The 7,500-nt window shown below is 30.3% G+C and overlaps 1 protein-coding gene across 1 annotated transcript in view; it reads right to left on the bottom strand.

Moving 5' to 3' along the window:
• Positions 1-7,500, bottom strand: part of LOC137648271 (visual pigment-like receptor peropsin) — a 330,485-nt gene that overhangs the window by 64,328 nt on the left and 258,657 nt on the right.

Genomic DNA, 7,500 nt, shown 5'->3' with positions numbered 1-7,500 from the left:
TAAAATAAATATTTCCTATATAAACTATAAAAACTTTAGGCAAATAGTAACACTCTCCAGATCTATCCCTCTTTCCTTTGAATGAAATGAACATGGAACAATAAAAGGCAGCTAAAGTAAAGGAGAAAGATCTTATGATAAGAAAAAAAAAATGGATAAAATTGCTACGTAACAACAGTGTGTTATTAACTCTCGGACAAAGGTTGGCTAGAAAATACCGTCTTTCTTTTTATTAATATCAATATAGTAGTTGCTATATATATATATATATATATATATATATATATATATATATATATATATATACTGTATATATATATACTGTGTGTATATATATATATATATATATACTGTGTGTATATATTATATATATATATATATATATATGCATATATTCATTTATATATACATATAAATATATATATATATATATATATATATATATATATATATATATATATATATATATATATAATATATATATATATATATATATATATGTATATATATAGTATATATAAATATATATATATACTGTATATATATAGAGTATATTTATATATATATATATACTGTATATATATATATATTGTTTATATATATATATATATATATATATTTATTTATATATACATATATGTATGTATATATATAAATATATATATATATATATATGTGTATAAATGTACAATATATATGTATATATATAAATATACATATATATATAGTATATATATATATATATATATATATATATATAATATATACTGTGTATATATATACATATATACATATACAGTATATATATATATATATATATATATATATATATATATATATTTATATATACAGTATATAAATATATATATATATATATATATATATATATATATATATATATATATATATATATATATACATATATATACATATATAAATCAATACATCTTTTTAGTATCTAAAGCCATCACCATCGAACCACTTCCCAGAGCCTCTATACGGGATGAAAAAAAAAGCCCAAAAAAGACTTAACGAATTCTCAATTTTTAGTCTACAATGCCAACATTTCTTATTAACCCAATCGACCGAAGTTTGACATATCATGTAAGGGCAATTAACCGTCTTAAAACTTCAGCAGTTGATATCCAATTAGAAGAATCTTTTACCAATAAAACCCCTATAAGAAGACTAAATTATTCGCTACGTGAAGAACTACCTAAACCTGAGAGAGAGAGAGAGAGAGAGAGAGAGAGAGAGAGAGAGAGAGAGAGAGAGAGAGAGAGAGAGAGAGAATCTTTGTTTACTATTTTTGAAGCCTCTGGACATGGTGATGGACGAAATTTTTTCGTGTATCTTTATTATTATTACTATTATTATTATTATTCAAGCTATAGTCCAAGTTGGAAAAGCAGGATGCTATAAGCCCAAGGGCTCCAACAGGGAAAAATAGCCCAGTGAGGAAAGGAGACAAGGAAATAAATAAACGATATGAGAAATATTGAGAAATTAAAATAACATATTAAAAAAAAAAATATTAACAACATAAAAACAGATCATTCATATATAAACTATAAAGACTTATGTCAGCCTGTTCAACATAAAATAATTTACTGCAAGTTTGAACTTTGGAAGTTCTACGGATTCAACTACCCGATTAGGAAATGACAAACGGAAAGATTTTCCAGTAGAATAAGATATCTGCCCAATAATTAAAAAGGGGGAAGAGGTAATAGCCATACCCTGGTTGGATAGCGTCCCCCAGGGAGGTATACTCGGAACCAACACTCCCATAAATTGCCGAACCAGCGGGTTGTACTTAGGCAAGGGGGGGAGGGTTGAATTTGTATCTCCGAGTGTATATCTATATTTTATGGCTCGAGTACACTTATATATATATATATATATATATATATATATATATATATATATATTAATTAATTAATTTATTCTCATCATTTATCTATTTCCTTATTTCCTTTCCTCACTGGGCTATTTTTCCCTGTTGGAGCCCTTGGGCTTATAGCATCTTGCTTTTCCAACTAGGGTTGTAGCTTGGATAATAATAATAATAATAATAATAATAATAATAATATATATATATATATATATATATATATATATATATACACATAAGTGGCTAGGTGGTAGATCATTGTTGTTATAAGTTTCCTGGACCAGAGTTCGAATCCCGGCCGGTCAGAAGCTATTGTCTTTGATTGGTTTTGCCTAGGGCTCTGATCCCAAGATCGGTAGGAGAATCCAGACATTAATGTATCAAAATATATGGCTTATTTGATTATATATATATATATATATATATATATATATATATATATATATATATATATACATATATATATATATATAAATATATATATATATATATATATATATATATATATATATATATATATATATATATATACGGTCATTTAAATAAGAATAAAGTTGTATGTAGACCATTACCATATACGCATATTAAATGTACTAGCAACACAAAATAAATAATATAATGCCCTCACTCTGCCCTTTTATAATATGGAAGAATAAAAAAAAATTATTTCTTATATACTGGACCCAATAACTTTACGCTTTATATAAGAAAATAAAATTTCATATTTTTTTCTTTGGTGATGAAATATATATTCAAAATATTTGACGTTAGAAAGACAATTTTTTTTACTAAGAAATCTGGTTGAGGGTGAGGAAGTAGTCATACAGTACACTGGTGAACACTCGGAAACCACAATTTCCCTCAAATTGTCGAAACTGCCGTGTTGTAGTAAGGAAAGGGGGAGGGTATGGGAAGCGTTGAATGTGTATGTGTGTATGTAATATCTACATAAATATTTACCAGTCATTTTTGACGGGTCGTGTATACTAGTAAGTCAGATTACATCAAAGAGTTGTTTTTTAATTTTGTCTTGAGTTAGAGTTCTCTTGCTTGAGGGTACACTCGGGCACACTATTCTATCTAATTTCTCTTCTTCTTCTAGTTTTGTTAAAGTTTATATAGTTTATAAAGAAGATATTTATTTTAATGTTACTCTTCTTAAAATATTTTATTTTTCATTTTTTCCCTTTCCTCACTGGGCTATTTTCCCTGTTGGAGCCCCTGGGCTTATAGCATTGTGCTTTTCCAATTAGGTTTGTAGCTTAAGTAATAATAATAATAATAATAAAAATAATAATAATAATATGCGTCACCTTGATGAGACATGGCAGTTGATTAAAAAAAATTCAATTTGCAATTGCAAATTAAACGGGATTTACACGGTCGAAAATTGTGTCGAACCTGCATGTCGAACTGTTCGAAGAGGTGGAGTCACCCACAAATGCATAAGGTTTGTAGACAATGAAGACCCGCCCACAAAAGTCTGGCGAGAACAGACTTTCTTCGAACTGTTCGACGAACACGTTCGACAACCAAATAACCCGTTCACACGTTCGATCATCACTTCAAACACTTGTCTGTCGAACCGTTCGACAAACGTGTTCGACAACTAAATAACCCCGTTCACACGTTCGAACATCACTTCAAACACTTGTCTGTCGAACCGTTCGTCGAACGTGTTCGACAACCAAATACCACGTTCACACGTTCGAACATCACTTTAAACACTCGTCTGACGAACCGCGTTCGAAGAAGGTAAGATTTAATTACAGGGTCAAACCAGGTCATTCATTTGCAGATATGAAGCTAGTGGAACTTGATTCGTACTCCACCAATATAGGCATAATTATCCCGAATAACCACTGCAAAATTTGTGGGTTATTCATTTGCAAATAGTTAATTTAGCTTCGAATTAATTGACCGTAACTGGTAATTAATATCACATGGCCATTAATTGCTAATTTTATATTCCTTTCATTAACCTCAACAATACGACGTTTTATCTGTTGGAGTAAAGATTAATATGTTTGTTTCTTTTAAAGGTTAAAAATTTGTCTATAGTCCATTTCTTTTAGCGAGTCCTATTTGCACCGACTCGCAACGGTGCCCTTTTAGCTCGGAAAAGTTTCCTGGTCGCTGATTGGTTAGAATTATCTTGTCCAACCAATCAGCGATCAGGAAACTTTTCCGGGCTAAAAGGGCACCGCTATGAGTCGGTGCAAATATGACTCTCTAAAAGAAATGGACTTTAGTTCTCGTGTCAAGGGAAACATAATTTCTATGCAGCAGATGGACTATGGAAAGTAGCTACTACGGAAAACCAAAGGAAAATTAAAGAAAAATAAGAAAAAAGGAAAATTAAAGTAAAAAATAAGAAAAAACAAAAATAAAAGAACAATGATAAACAAATAAACTGACGAGTTCTCTTGCTTGAGGGTACACTCGGGCACACTATTCTATATAATTTCTCTTCCTCTTGTTTTGTTAAAGTTTTTATAGTTTTTATAGGAAATATTTACTTTAATGTTACTGCTCTTAAAATATTTTATTTTTCCTTGTTTCCATTCCTCACTGGGCTATTTTCCCTGTTGGGGCCCCTTGGTTTATAGCATCAAGCTTTTCCAACTAGGGTTGTAGCTTAGCAAATAATAATAATAATAATAATAATAATAATAATAATAATAATAGAGACTTGTGCCTACTTAATCTACAAAATTGATATTACACCAAATTAGATTTACTGAACTTGGAATAAAACTTCATGTACACTGTGTATTAATGAACACCATTGCATGCATGATATTAAATATTACATGGTGGAATACATAGTCTGGGAAGATATGATTACAAATGATTATCAAATTTATGAAGAGATGATATAAAGCATCTCATTCTTATCATCATTTCCTACACCTATTATCATTATTATTATTATTATTATTATTATTATTATTATTATTATTATTATTATTATTATTATTATTATTATTATTATTCGTCTCCTACTTCACGCTTCATAGTCCTCAGCCATGTAGGCCTGGGTCTTCCAACTCTTCTAGTGCCTTGCGAAGCGCAGTTGAGAGTTTGGTGAACTTTAACCATCTACAGTGAAGTAATTGGATGACGGTTCAAGATATTAATTAAATCTAATTCAATACGAGGTAACACTTAGTTGAAGAAGGCAAGGAAGGAGAACGGTATTCGAAATATGATAGAATGAAGGAAATAAAAGAATTACCTCTGATTATAAAGATCTTTCAAGATATGAAAAACATTATATCGATATATATTTTTATCAAATTGTTGTTGTGCGTAAGTATATACAGTATATATATATATATATATATATATATATATATATATATATATATATACACACATATATATAGATATATATATACATATATATATATATATATATATATATATATATATACAAACGGAGAGAGAGAGAGAGAGAGAGAGAGAGAGAGAGGAGAGAGAGAGAGAGAGGAGAGAGAGAGAGAGAGAGAGAGAGAGAGAGAGAATTGGTCAAAATCTTCATATTACAAAGATTCGTCTCAATTTTCAATATCAACGACTCTAATCAAATAGAGAGAGAGAGAGAGAGAGAGAGAGAGAGAGAGAGAGAGAGGAGAGAGAGGAGAGGAGAGGGAGAGAGGAGAGAGAGAGAGAGCAATGGTCAAAATATCTATATTACATAAATTCGTCTCAAATTTTCAACTATCAAAGACTCTAATCAAATAGAGAGAGAGAGAGAGAGAGAGAGGAGAGAGAGAGGAGAGAGGAGAGAGAGGAGAGAGGAGAGAGGAGAGAGAGAGAGAGAGAGAGAGAGAGAGAGGCAATGGTCAAAATATTCATACTACATAGAGTTGTCTCAATTTTCAACTATCAAAAAATATAATCAAAAGAGAGAGAGAGAGAGAGAGAGAGAGAGAGAGAGAGAGAGCGAGAGAGAGAGAGAGAGAGAGAGAGAGAGAGAGAGAGAGAATGGTCAAAATATTTATATTACAAAGATTCGTCCTCAATTTTCAAATATCAACGACTCTAATAAAAAAAAAAAGAGAGAGAGAGAGAGAGAGAGAGAGAGAGAGAGAGAGAGAGAGAGGAGAGAGAGAGAGAGAGAGAGAGATCAATGGTCAAAATATTCTATATTACGTAAATTCGTCTCAAAATTTCAACTATCAAAGACTCTAATCAAATAGAGAGAGAGAGAGAGAGAGAGAGAAGAGAGAAGAGAGAGAGAGAGAGAGAGAGAGAGAGAGCAATGGTCAAAATATCTATATTACATAAATTCGTCTCATTTTTCAACTAACAAAAACTCTAATCAACTAATAATGTCACTTTTGATAAAAAAAAAATTGAAAAAAAAAAAAAAAGTTTATAAAAGATTTTTCATGTGGTACTCCATTAAACTTCAAAAACTGGAGCGAGTACGTCCTTATCTTTTTGACAGTAATTTTAACTTTGGAAAATGAAAGTCAAAGTCGCATAATAAGCAGCTCAAATGTGCAGCTCAATATAGCTAATAAGGACTCATATTTAAATCTTATCAAATATTATTATTATTATTATTATTATTATTATAATTATTATTATTACTCCAACAGGGAAAATAGCCTAGTGAGGAAAGGAAACAAGGAACACTAAAGTATTTTAAGCGTAACAACATTAGAACAAAAATATTATAAATAAATTATAGAAATCTAAAAAAAATATGTGGAAGAGAAATAAGATAGAATAGCATGCCCGAGTGTACCCTCAATCAAGAGAACTCTAACCCGAGACAGCAGAAGACGATGGTATTATTATTATTATTATTATTATTATTATTATTATTATTATTATTGTTACTTGTTAAGCTACAACCCTAGTTGGAAAAGCAGGATGCTATAAGCCCAGGGGATCCAACAGGGAAAATAGCAAAGTGAGGAAAGGAAACAAAGAAAAATAAAACATTTAAAGAACAGTAACAACATTAGAATAAATATTTCCTATATAAACTATAAAATCTTTAACAAAACAAGAGAAAGAGAAATAAGGTGGAATAGCGTGCCCGAGTGTGCCCTCAGATATAGCCTTTGTACCATGGTCTTCGTCTGTCTTGGGTTAGAGTTCTCTTGCTTGAGGGTACACTCGGGCACACTATTCTATCTAGTTTCTCTTCCTCTTGTTTTGTTAAAGTTTTTATAGTTTATCTAGGAAATATTTATTCTAATGTTATAACTTTTCTTAAAATCTTTTAGTTTTCCTTGTTTCCTTTCCTCACTGGGCTATTTTCCTATTGGAGCCCCTGGGCTTATAGCATCCTCCTTTCCAACTAGGGTTGTAGCATAGCAAGCAATAAAATAATGATTCAAACCCCGCCACCCCCTTTTTATCCTTTATATAAAACTAGTGTATCCGACCCGTCAAAAATGACAGCTAAAAATTTAGATATGCATATCCACGCAAACACGCAGATTCAAGCTTTCTCACCCCCTCCCCCTTTCCTAAGTACAACTTCTCTCACCAGGGAGAGACCGAGTAGTGATACTTCTGGCAATACTGTTGAGCATGACAGGAATTTATATATATATATATATATATATATATATATATATATA

Source organism: Palaemon carinicauda, chromosome 10 (genome assembly GCF_036898095.1).
Source record: "Palaemon carinicauda isolate YSFRI2023 chromosome 10, ASM3689809v2, whole genome shotgun sequence".
Classification (NCBI taxonomy): domain Eukaryota; kingdom Metazoa; phylum Arthropoda; class Malacostraca; order Decapoda; family Palaemonidae; genus Palaemon; species Palaemon carinicauda.
The sequence above is the reverse complement of the archived record's forward strand: the minus strand, read 5'-3'. Positions and strand labels throughout refer to the sequence as shown.